Source organism: Triticum aestivum, chromosome 4A (assembly GCF_018294505.1).
Source record: "Triticum aestivum cultivar Chinese Spring chromosome 4A, IWGSC CS RefSeq v2.1, whole genome shotgun sequence".
Classification (NCBI taxonomy): domain Eukaryota; kingdom Viridiplantae; phylum Streptophyta; class Magnoliopsida; order Poales; family Poaceae; genus Triticum; species Triticum aestivum.
In genome coordinates this window covers 319,816,541-319,830,033 of record NC_057803.1, presented here as the reverse complement: position 1 = coordinate 319,830,033, position 13,493 = coordinate 319,816,541, and positions in this window count along the sequence as shown.

Here is a 13,493-nt window from a genome sequence, read left to right as displayed (position 1 = left end):
AAGAGGGGACTTTTGATCATCTGATTGAAATCCGACGGTCGAGGATAAATATGTTAGGAAATCCAATTAAGAAAACGGAGATGTTTTAGGGATGTTTGGGGATGATCTGGACCCAACGGTGACGAATGTCCGGGTCGGGTCCGGGACAACTTTTCGGACGCGTGCGCGAGGAGGGCAACGGGCTGATGAGAGAGGTTAGGTTGGGCCTGGTGGTAGGTAGTGGACTATGCAGAAGGCCTCAGGCTGAGAGAAGAGAATAGAGAGAGAGACCCGGCAGCAGTTTCTGGAAGACCGAAAACGTCCGACGATTTGACCGACTATATTGCCGCTATAGTTATCAGTTGGGGCATCAAACGAACTCCGAATGCGATGAAACTTGGCAGGCGACCTATTAACAACATAACAACACTGCATGCCAACTTTCAACCCATTCCGAGAACATTTTCTGGCCACTTATAAAATAATGTTTCGGACATGCCGCGGGCGCGTGCAAGTGTGTCTTGGCTCAGAATGGACAACGGAAGGAACTGGGGAACCCAGACGAATGCATGTTTTGAAAACCATGATGGTGCAATGCGGATGATGACATGGCAAGATGCGACACGCAAGCAAATGACAAGGCGACAACAACGAATAACTGGAAGAGACCTGGCGCGTCGGTCTCGGGGCGTTACAGTGTCGCCCGCACCATCTTCATCAGGCGGCAGCACCATCATCTGCATCTCCTTCTTGGCAGGGCGATTTGCCAGGGAGGAGATGCAGAGATGGGGATGGTGCCTCCCAGCTTCCTCCAGCAGCATTCCAGCTGGACCCCGGCAGGCTTCCTCGCTGGCTGCAGCTCCGTTCGCTCCTGCCGTGTTCTGCTGGCCCTGGTGGCGGTGGTCGATGGGTCGCCTCCGCCATGCTCTCCATCGAAGCGTTCGCCGATGTCCTCTCATCCCTACCAGGCTACCTCTCTTGGAGCCCGACAGGGTCGGGCTGGGCTCCTGCCCAGGCGCTCCTTTTGCCCCCTCTGCCTTCTACTGCCGTGCTTAGGAGGAGAGGGACAAGAAAGGGCATCACGGGGCACTTATCTTTTTTTCAATCTTAAATCTATAGGCACTAGCCAAGTTTTAGTTCAAATAATGTAATCTCTCGAGTCCACTCCTGTGTTCTGTAAAATTTGTACTTGTATAATTAGCATACTAATGAAAAAGGTGAACCTTGCCGGGAACTCGTGCATGTATATGTCCACGCAGAGGTGGAATGCATCTTTGTTTAAATAAACGTGTTTTCCCCGACAGGCAATCCTGCCAGTACCCTTTTATTTTGTTTGCCGAAGGACTGAGCCTACCGGGCACAAATAAAGCGACCATCCCCTCAGCCAATCTCTTTTCACCAAAGGCCACTGCGACCATCCTGGTTGAAGCAACGTTCGAGTCCAAGGATGGGAGCACCTAATTTTCAAAGAGTGGTGAGGTGTTCTTATGCACAAGTTTTAGCTTACAGAACACTTATGGACAGGAGGTAGAACTTATCTGTTTGGCTTGCAGGAGACTGTAGTGTTGGTTCATCTTCCCGACTCCCGGTAGAGGCCCAGCTCACGGTAGGAACCTGCAGCCTTATGCGGATGGGAATGATGCAAGATGCGACCTTATCTATATGCATATGCAAATGCTCGTGAAATTCTTATGCAACGCTCTTGAAATGCTTATGCATGCATGCAACTTGTCGGGGGGCCCTCGCGCTTCGTTATTTCTATGTTGCTCAGGGTTTGCGCCTAGCTTTGTACAAGGGATTACATGGAACTGAGGCAAGGCCTGTACAAAAGGTTGGCTGCCTAGCAGGGCCCGACAGCCATGCCTTACGGGTATAACTTGCGGAGATGCTCAATATTCCATGAGTTTTGCAATTGAATGCCATCTCCGGTCTCCAGACGGACTGCGCTAGGTCTGGTGACTCGAACTACCCGGTAAGGGCCTTCCCACTTCGGCATCAACTTGTCTATACCCTTAGCGGACTGAACGCGCCTAAGGACAAGGTCGCCTTCCTCAAAACATCGGGCATGAACCCTGCAGCTATGATAGCGACGCAGGTCTTCTGATAGCGTGCAGCATGCGTAGCATCCCGGAGACGGTTCTCCTCGAGTAGCATAGTGTCACCGCGCCGGTGCTGATCTTGCGCTACTTCATCATAGGCAAGCAATCGGGGGGACCCATAAATGAGTTCCGTGGGGATAACTGCTTCCGCCCCATAGACTAGGGAGAAGGGAGTCTGCCCGGTAGCTCGATTTGGTGTCATTCAGAGGGACCAGAGAACTACCTGTAGCTCGTCGATCCACCACCTGTCGTGCTTCTGCAGCGTACCAAAGGTTCTTGTTTTGAGTCCTTGCAACACTTCAACATTCGCCCTCTCAGCTTGTCCATTGCTTCTAGGATGTCCGACAGAGGCGAATGAGATCTTGCTTCCGAGGGCATGCATGAAGGCGCGGATGATGAACTAGGTGCCGTTGTCTGTAATGATCCTTGCCGGAGCTCCAAAACGGCACACCAATTCCTAGAACAACTTGATAGATGACTGAGCAGTCACCTTTCTCACGGCAGCTACTTCCGGCCACTTTGTAAATTTGTTGATAGCAAGGAACTAGAATTCAAAGCCCCGGCAGCTCAAGGGAAAGGGACGAGGATATCGAGGCTCTAGACCAAAAATGGTCATGACAAAGGGATTGTCTGAAGAGCTTGTGCATGCAGGTGGATGTGTTTGGAATGGAACTGGCAGGCTTCACACTTGGTGGCTAGCTCAACCGCATCTTGGAGGGCTGTGGGCCAATAGGATCCTTGCCAAAATGCTTTCCCAACTAATGCCCTTGATCCAATGTGGGAGCTGCACATGCCTTTGTGTATCTCAGCTAGCATTTCCTTTCCTTCTTCCCGGCATATGCGCTTCAATTTCACACCATTGGGCCTCCTTCTGTACAGAGTGTCATCGACAAACTAATACATACTGGCCCTCCGGGCTACTCTTTCAGCTTCATCTTGGTCATCGAGAAGCTCTCTGGTTTGGAGAAAGTGGACTATGTGCCTCACCCAAGGTGGAGCCTAGGGCTCGGCAACAAGGACTAGCTACACCTCCTCAACTGTGGGTGCACATTCCTCATTCGCGGGGACCATAGGCCTAGCTGGAGGGTGCGGTCCGGCAAGTGATGAGGAGGTATTTACGGCAGGGTCCCTACTAGGAGCCCGAGGGGCTCTACCGGTAGAGGCTTACCGGAGTCCAACATTCTCCTTTTCCAGGCCATTGTTGTTGGGGATACGGAGGGCTGAGTAAGATGGAGAACAATAGTTCCTAGTTCCACAGGAAGCTTTTGCACAACACACTTTGACAGATGATCAACTATGCTGTTTTTCGCACGGGGGTACGTGCTCTGTTTGCAATCCGTCAAAGTGCTCCTCCAATCTTGTCACTTCCTCAATGTATGCCTCCATCAATGGACTTTGGTAGTCCTTGTTGACTTGTCTCACCACAAGCTGTGAATCTCCTCAAATGATCAGCTTCTTGATTCCCAATTCTGCGGAAATCGTGAGCCTGGCAAGGAGCCCTTAATATTCTGTTGTATTGTTGGTCGCCTCTTCCTAGGCAAAGTTCATTTGGACGACGTACTTCAAGTGCTCCCTGGAGGGGGCCACAAGAAGCACGCTAGCTCCTACACCTTGCAGGGAAAAGGAAACATCAAAATACATGATCCATTCTCCGGGCGCCACCTTGCCTGGGATAACTGTTTCCGGTATTTCCTCATCAAGGGTTGGCGTCCATTCTGCAATAAACTCTTTCAATGCCCTGCTCTAAATTGTAGATGTGCTCCCAAACTTCAGGCCAAAACTGGATAACTCTAAAGCCCACTCCACTATTCTGCCGGTAGCCTCGGGGTTCTGGAGTATCCTTTGCAACGGGAAGTGAGTGAAAACCGTGATCTCATGGGCTTGGAAGTAGTGGCGTAGTTTCCTTGAGGCCATGATGAGACCAAAGATCAACTTTTGCACACTAGAGTACCTCGATCTAGCTCCTTGTAGCAAGTAACTGACGAAGTACACTGGGCGCTACACCACTTACTTCCTTTTCCGTGTCCTTGGGGTCGCCCTCGCTGTCGTGCTCCCTTCTATCCTGATCCTTATCTGGATCTGTCGAGCCTTGCTCACTTTCTGCTTCTTCCACTTCCCGCTGTGCCACCAAGGTGCACTAACTAGTTGATCGGTCGCCGCCAAGTATAGCAACAATGGCTCTTGTGGCTTGGGGGAAACCAAGGAGGGTACAGAGGACAAGTAGCCCTTCAACTCTTGCAAAGCCGCATCTGCTTCTGGGACCACTTCATGGGCCGTGCCTTTTTCAGGATTTTGAAGAATGACAGGGCACACTTGATAGACTTGGAAATGAATCTGCTTAGCGCGGCGATGCACCCTGGTAGATGCCTCACATCCTTGACTGTCCTAGGCACCTGGATTTTCTCAGTAGCTTTGATCTTGTCAGGGTTAGCTTCGATCCCTCGATGGGACACAAGGAACCCAAGTAGCTTGCCGGAGGGAACACCCAACACACTCTTCTCCGGGTTGAGCTTCCTTCCCTCCTCCATCCGAGCACACTTGTCCACCAAGGTGTAAAGCTCCTTCACAGTCTTGGGCAACCGCACATTCATCTTGGAACGAATCTTTCACTTGTGCACATTGGACTGAAAGGAAGCTATAACAACTGCTAGATGGAGATTTGGGATGTTCCTGTGGAATCTACTGAATCTCTGCGAGTACTTCCGGAGAGTCTCTCCTTTTTTTGCTGGACGAGCTGCAAGTCGCTGTACCACCCTGGTTCTTGATGGCCGCCAGTGAAGGCACCAATAAACTCATGGCACAAGTCAGCCCATGACAAAATGGTGTTCTCCAGCAGGTGCATCAGCCAAGACCTGACATTGGATTTGATTGCCAAAGGGAAGTAGTTGGCGAACACCTTTTCATCTCTTCCCCCGACAGCTTGAACAACAATGGTGTAGATGCTCAGGAACTCTGCCGGGTTCAGCCTCCCATGATACTTCTCGGCTATCTTTGGCTTGAACATGCGGACGGACGGGCAACGAACTTGCTGCAGCTCATGAGTAAAGGCAGGGCACCCAACCTCGAAAGGTAGGCACCCGCCAACCTCGAGCGTGGGCTTGCCAATGTCAGGTCCATCACACCCATTGGCCCGACAGGGGTCGTTGCGGTGTCGCTCGATGATGACGCATGCATCTCCCCTCTGCCTATCCTCTAGAGCTCACCGTTGACCTGGGCTTGCCAGAGGATCAGAGGAGGCCGTTGAGACGTCATCGGGTTCTTGGTTCTACCGCGCTCGCGCCAGTTGTCGCGGCGGGGACTGAACTATGGGGGTGGCCCGTTCTGTATGACCGGCAGCGTGAGCCGTCGTTGTCTCTTGGGGAGGCCATGGCAGGCCAGCTCCCCGTGAGCCCCCAGCCTCGGCGAAGCCAAGTATACTCTGGATGGTGGCACGCCACTCGTCCATCTGCTCGGCTGCCGGCGGAAACCTCAATAGTAGCTGGGCTCACGGCATGGCTTCCGTGACGGTGCTTGGCATAGGTGATGATGAAGTGGAACGCACCATCGCTCGGCTTCTGATGGTGCCGGCGACGACAGCACCACATGCTTGTCGTTGCGAGGCGGTCATTTGGATGGCATGGTGACGTGGTGAAGGCGCTCGAGGGCTAGCGGCTCCATTGGGCGTAGCAACCTGGTCGACTCGCCCCGGGGGAGGTGCACGCGCTGCGGTCGCTCCCATGGTGGGGGGCGGTCGGAGGGCGATGATTCGCCCCGGACCGAGCGTCATTGCTGTGGCTGTGCCTGTCGGTGAGAGGAAGGGGCGCGGATGGAATAACCCCTTCGCCCGTACCTCATAGAGCATGGCCACCGGGATGTTGCTGATGCTGCTCTCCTCTGGTGTCTCCTGCTCTAGCTGTGGCGGAGGTGGTGACAGCACCACATTCGCCGACCACATCCCCGGCAGTGGTCCCCTCCTTGATAGAGGCGAAGGTGTCCCGATGTTTCGATGAGATAGATATCGTTTTCTGTGGGAGTCGACTTTGACGATCCGACTATGAACGTGCGAAGACGTCGCGCCTTAGCAATCGGTAAACCAACTTCCGAAGGGTTATTGACCATGCCGGAGCATGATCAACCTGACCACGAGGGTCTATTTCCTGCGAGCAAACGAAGAACAAGCAAGAAACTGAGATTGCAATGTGCATATTGCGAATAAATGAGGAAAGCTTTATTAATGAAGGTGGGGTTCTGTGACGTCTTGGTCTGGTCGTTGGACACAAACGAAGTACGCGAAGTTGCAGCTATGGTGTCCTTTTAATCTAAACAAAATCCAAAGTCTAAACGATGCCCTAAGGGCTGTATATATGGAGGAGAGAGGGGGAATTTCGTGGCCCTTGGTGGAGGGGTCCGAAACCAACCCTAACTCTAGTTTCCCCACACACACGGACTCTAAAAACAGCATATACTTAAGTATTTCAAAAATACATGGGCCTGGCCCAATAGTAAGGTGACGTGGCAACTAGAATATCCTCTGGACTAAATTTATGAAGTGTCATCTTGTATATTTCGTCCAAGGCTTCATGCACTCATTATGGTGGCTTCAAAGTCCTGGAATCATCACTTGGAACTCCGTTCTTGTTCCCCTTGCGCATGCCATCATCTCCATGCTTGAACTTGCTCCAAGGTTCATCTTTCTTGTCCAAGCTAGGCCCTTCATTTGAAAGCAAAACAAATGTATCCAATTTAGGTAGCATCATATTCTCATGAACATTAGAATCGTTACCAAGAAATGAAAGTACCTGATAATTCAATTGGCGTGCACGAGCTCTAGTAATTGGTCGAGTATGTATAATAGCAGGGGCTGTTGGTGTAACAATGGTATTGCTGTCCTCATCATCCTCCCCTGCTTGCAGTGAAGTCGTCCTCGACGAAAGCTCATCTTCCTCACCCATATAAGGCTTCAAATCTGCAATGTTAAAAGTGGGACTAACCCAAAAAATCTGTAGGCAGCTCAAGTTTATATGCATTATCATTTATTTTCTCTAACACCTTAAAAGGACCATCTGCACATGGCATTAGCTTTGATTTGCACAAATTAGGAAATCTATCCTTACCCAAATGTAACCAAACAAGATCTCCAGGTGCAAACACAACATGTTTTCTACCCTTAGCTCCGACAAGTTTATATTTAGCATTCATATGCTCAATGTTTTCCTTAGTTAACTCATGCATTTTTAAAATCAATTCAGCACATTCTCTAGCATCAAAATTAACCTTCTTCGAAGATGGAAGTGGCAACAAATCAATAGGTGCACAAGGTAGGAAACCATACACAATTTCAAAAGGGCACATCTTAGTAGTAGAATGCAATGAATGATTATAAGCAAATTCAATATGAGGCAAGCATTCTTCCCACATTTTCTTATTATTCTTCAAAATAGCCCTAAGCATAGTAGACAATGTCCTATTGACTACTTCAGTTTGTCCATCAGTTTGGGGGTGACAAGTAGTACTAAAAAGCAGTTTAGTCCCCAACTTAGCCCATAAACATCTCCAAAAGTGGCTAAGAAATTTAGTATCACGATCTGAAACAATAGTATTTGGCACACCATGCAAGCGAATAATTTCACGAAAGAACAAATCAGCAACATTAACAACATCATCGCTTTTATGACATGGTATAAAGTGTGTCCTTTTCGAGAACCTATCCACGACAACAAATATTCTATCCCTCCCCTTCTTTGTTCGAGGTAAACCTAAAACAAAGTCCACACATATATCCTCCCAAGGAACACTAGGTACAGGAAAAGGCATATACTATCCATAAGGACAGAGTTGTGACTTAGCTTTTTGACATGTATAGCAGCGAGCAACAAAACGCTCAACATCCCGTCTCATCTTTGGCCAAAAGAAATGTGTAGCAAGTACGTCCTCCGTCTTCTTCATGCCAAAGTGTCCCATTAATCTTCCTCCATGCGCCTCCTGCAACAACAAAAGACGAACGGAGCTAGCTGGAATGCATAGCTTGTTAGCATGAAACACAAATCCATCATTAAGAACGAACTTGTTCCAAGTTCTCCCTTCCTTACAATTCCGCAATACATTTTTAAATTTAGCATCATGCACATATTGATCATTGATGGTCTCCAAACCAAATATTTTAAAGTCAAGTTGTGAAAGCATAGTATAACGATGAGACAATGCATCAGCAATAACATTTACTTTACCCTTCTTGTGTTTAATGACATAAGGGAAAGTGTCAATGAATTCAACCCATTTAGCATGTCTACGGTTCAGTTTTGCTTGACTTTTAATGTGTTTCAAAGATTCATGATCAGAATGTATAACAAATTCATTGGGCCATAAATAATGTTGCCATGTTTCTAAGGTCCGAACAAGAGCATATAATTCTTTATCATAAGTAGAATAGTTCAGACTAGGCCCACTCAATTTTTCAGAAAAGTATGCAACAGGTTTGCCATCTTGTAATAACACACCTCCTAATCCAATTCCACTAGCATCACATTCAAGCTGAAAAGTCTTATTAAAATTAGGAAGTTGGAGTAAAGGAGCATGTGTCAACTTATCTTTCAATACCATGAAGGCTTCTTCCTGTGCGGTACCCCAATCAAAAGGCACATCCTTCTTTGTAAGCTCGTTGAGAGGTGCAGCAATGGTGCTGAAATCTCTCACAAAACGCCTATAGAAACCAGCGAGGCCAAGGAAACTCCTCACTTGTGTGACCGTTTTCGCCTGTGGACAACTCTAAATAGCTTCAATCTTGGCTTTATCAACTTCAATTCCCTATGGAGTAACAACATAGCCAAGAAAAGATACTCGATCGGTGCAAAAGGTGCACTTCCCAAGGTTACCAAACAAACGTGCATCACGTAGAGCAATAAAAACAGCACGTAAATGTTCCAAATGTTCCTCCGAAGATTTGCTATAAATCAATATGTCATCAAAGTAAACTACCACAAATCGTCCAATAAAAGCACATAAAACTTCGTTCATTAATCTCATGAAAGTACTAGGTGCATTAGTTAACCCAAAAGGCATGACTAACCACTCATATAGTCCAAACTTAGTTTTAAATGTTGTTTTCCATTCATCTCCCAATTTCATACGAATTTGATGGTATCCACTATGCAAATCAACTTTGGAGAATATTGCAGAGCCACTCAATTCATCAAGCATATCATCTAGACTAGGAATATGATGATGATAACGAATAGTAATATTATTAATGCCTCTACAATCAATGCACATACGCGACGTACCATCCTTTTTCGGCACTAAAATGATAGGAACAACACAAGGACTAAGGGATTCGCGTATATAACCTTTGTCGAGAAGCTCTTGTAATTGACGCATAATCTCCTTCATCTCCTCTGGATTGGTACGGTATGGTGCACGGTTGGGTAATGATGCACCAGGAATTAAGTCAATTTGATGCTCAATCCCTCGAATAGGTGGTAATCCCGGTGTCACGTCTTGTGAAAAGACATCAGCGAACTCCTGCAAAATATTAGTGACAGCGGGAGGCAAAGAGGAAGGCACATCCTCGAATGAAAATAATGCCTCTTTGCACACAAAAGCATAGCAAACAGATTTGCTAAAATCTAGGTCATCAATATCAGATTTGGTGGCAAGTAAACATGCACTTTTCAAATTAATTTCAGGAGCAACAGTAGATGGTTTATTATTAGGCTTCATTTGTTGCTCAAATTATTTTGCCACAATCTGATTTTCACTCTTATTTTGCTCCTATTTTGTTTTATTAGCTCTATTAATATCATCTTTCAAAATGGAATCAGGAGTCATAGGAAGCAAAGTAATATTTTTGTCCTTATGAACAAGAGTATACTGATTGTTTCTACCATGGTGTACATATTTTTTTATCAAATTGCCATGGTCTACCAAGTAAAAAGGAACCTGCTTGCATAGGTACCACATCACAATCAGCATAATCAGCATATGTAGAGATACTAAAATGCACACGAACAGTATGTGTTACCTTAACCTTGCCGCTGTTGTTGAACCATTGGATGTAGTAAGGATGTGGATGTGGTCTAGTGGTGAGAGATAGCTTCTCCACCATATCCATGCTAGCCAAGTTGTTGCAGCTCCCTCCATCGATGATTACGCGAACATAACGTTCCTTCACAACTCCCTTTGTATGGAACACATTATGCCTCTGATTTTTCTCAGCTTGTGTAACCTGCACACTCAAAACATGTTGAACAACTAAACATTCATACCTGTCAGCATCTTCAGGAGCCATGTATTGTGTCTCATGATCAGAATCATCTCCACCGTGTTCTTCATGTGTAATAGGAGCCAAAGTCTCCTCATCATAGTCACTAGCGGACTCATGCCCACCATCCTCAGTAACAATCATCACACGCTGAGATTTGCATTCTCTCGCAAAATGTCCTCTTCCCTTACAACGATGAAAAATAATATTACTTTGTGTGCCCTTTTGATGCCATGGAAGAAGAGCTCTGCGCAGGCCCGGCAGGTGTGCTCTTGGCAGATAGTGGTGGTTGTGCCTGCTTTCTTGTATCACGGCTTGACGTGGCACCTGATGGAGGTGCTGGTGCGGTGGAAGTAGAGGATGCACGTGGTGTCCATGATGAAGATCGACCTGTAGAAAAGTTAGTTCGCGCCAATGTCTTTCGATCATGCACTTCACGTTCAGCTTTACAAGCAAGATGGAATAAACGAGTGATATTAGTATACTCCTTATGCTCTAGAATGGGCTGAATCTCTCTATTTAATCGACCCATAAAACATGCAAGAATAGCTTCCTTCTCCTCAACAATACCACATCTAATCATGCTAGTTTGTAATTCCTGGTAATATTCTTCTACATAATTTTTTCCTTGTGTTAAGCGCTATAATTTTTGAAGTAATTCACATTGATAATAAGGTGGAAACCAACGAGTACCCATAGCAGCTTTCAAAGCAGCCCAAGTAGCTGGAATGGGATATAATCTACAATGTTCGGACCACCAAACACATGCAAAACTAGTGAAAGCACAAACAGCAGCAAGAACACGTCTCTCCTCAGGATATTGTAAACATGTAAAACGTTGTTCAGTTTCTAACTCCCAAGTAAGATATATATCGGGAACGTATCTACCCTCAAATGGTGGAATATTCAATTTCAGTTTAGGAAGATGGTCATGATCTCGTACCTCAGGTGGTGGTGCAGCCGTACCGTTGCGATGATATGCATGAGGACGACCTGGTTGTGGTGGTGCTGGTGGTTGCACGTAGTTCTGGTTTTGATCAACCTCATCCTCGTAATGGTCCTCCACCTCTGCAGTAGCAGCAGGAGCGACAGAAGCACCAATAGTAGGTACAGCAGCACCAGAAGTTTGACCAGGCTCAATGGGAACACGTTGTGCTTGTCCCACTTGATTTGGAAGACGATGTTGTTGTTGTTGTAGAGGTGCGACAGGTGCAGCGGGCGGTGGAAGACGCACGAGCAATTCATTAAACTTGTTATCGCGCTTTGTTTCGAACGCCTTCTCAATGCCATCTATCTTCTCCATGGCTTCTTCAAATCTATTTAGCACATCTTCCACCTGTCCATTCATCATTTGCTGAAACTTATCATGTAACTCATTGTTTGTCATGTTCTCCCAGTCAGTCTCATCAGCTTGTGATCCTGCCATGGTTAGCAGCAATAGAAACACACAAGAATATGATCCTACAGACTACTAGTAAGTGGTGGACAATCACAATTCCGTCAAGCAAATCTCAAATTCTTACCAGTTCTTACCCAGCAGCAGGCAGTGATCAGCAACCATCGTAGTCAAAACTCTCAAAGCTTGGACACAGTGATTACCAGGGAGAGTCAAACGCATGACATAGATGTATGTGGAGCTAGGAAGGCTTATAATATGGTAGAAAAAAGGGTCAGCAATAATCAATTCAGAGATGCAAAGTTGAATAAACACTCAACGACGGTACTGTGATGGTCCTAGGCTAGACCGTGCTAGAGACGCGAGCCTAGAACACTAAAAAAATCATGACGCTGCATATAAACAAAGGAGGAGCATGCTCTGAACTATTTTTTTTTCTTTTTTTCACTTTTTTGGTACTTTTTTCCCTCTTTTTTTAGTTTGGAACTATTTATCTTCTGCAGATGGCTCGAAAGTTGGGGAGTCCTACTCTGTCACGACTCAGAGTATCGCGTGATCTGGAAATCGAAAACAAAGCAACAATTACTAGACTCAGACTAGAACTGGTGGCGGAGATGAATCTAGTGGAATCTCGAATTGGTGGCGGCGATGAATCTGGTGGAAATCAGACTGGTGGCAGATGTCTGTTGCAGGTGGACTCGGATTGGTGTGATGGCGGTGGATATGTGGTGGCGTATATGGACTCAGATTGGTGGTGAATATGTGGTGGTGAATATAGCAGCAACGATGAAGTTGGTGTGGTGGTGGTATATGGCAGCAACGATGATGATGATGCGGTGGTGATATATGGCAGCGGCGACGTGACAACCTGTGAACAGAACTCGAAACTCGACTAGACGCTAAGACCAGCAACTTGATACGACGATGTAGCCGCAAATTCAACAAAGCAAATACAGAAAATATTATGCAAAGGCTCAGATTGGTTCGGATAGGATGAACTAACCCTATTTTTTTGGCTTTTTTGTGGACCATAGGTATAAAGAACAGACTCGATATAAATTACGAAAAACTGTAAAATCTCACCGAGCAACCTGGAAATCTAATACCACTTGATAGAGGCAAAGGTGTCCCGATGTTTCGATGAGATAGATACCGTTTTCTGTGGGAGTCAACTTTGACAATCTGACTACGAACGTGCAAAGACGTCGCGCCTTAGCAATCGCTAAACCAACTTCCGAGGGTTATTGACCACGCCGGAGCACGATCAACCTGTCCACGAGTGTCTATTTCCTGTGAGCAAACAAAGAACAAGCAAGAAACTAAGATTGCAATCTGGATATTGCGAATAAAAGAGAAAAGCTTTATTAATGAAGGTAGGGTTCTATGACGTCCTGGTCTGGTCGTTGGACACAAACGAAGTACGCGAAGTTGCAGCTATGGCGAACTTTTAATCTAAACAAAATCCAAAGTCTAAATGATGCCCTAAGGGCTGTATATATGGAGGAGAGAGGGGGAATTTCGTGGCCCTTGGTGGAGGGGTCCGAAACCAACCCTAACTCTTGTTTCCCCACACATACGGACTCTAAAAACAGCCTATACTTAAGTATTTCGAAAATACATGGCCCAATAATAAGGTGACGCGGCATCTAGAATAGCCTCTAGACGAAATTTATGAAGTGGCATCTTGTATATTTCGTCCAAGGCTTCATGCACTCATTATGGTGGCTTCAAAGTCCTGGAATCATCACTTGTAACTCCGTTCTTGTTCCCCTTGCGCATGCCA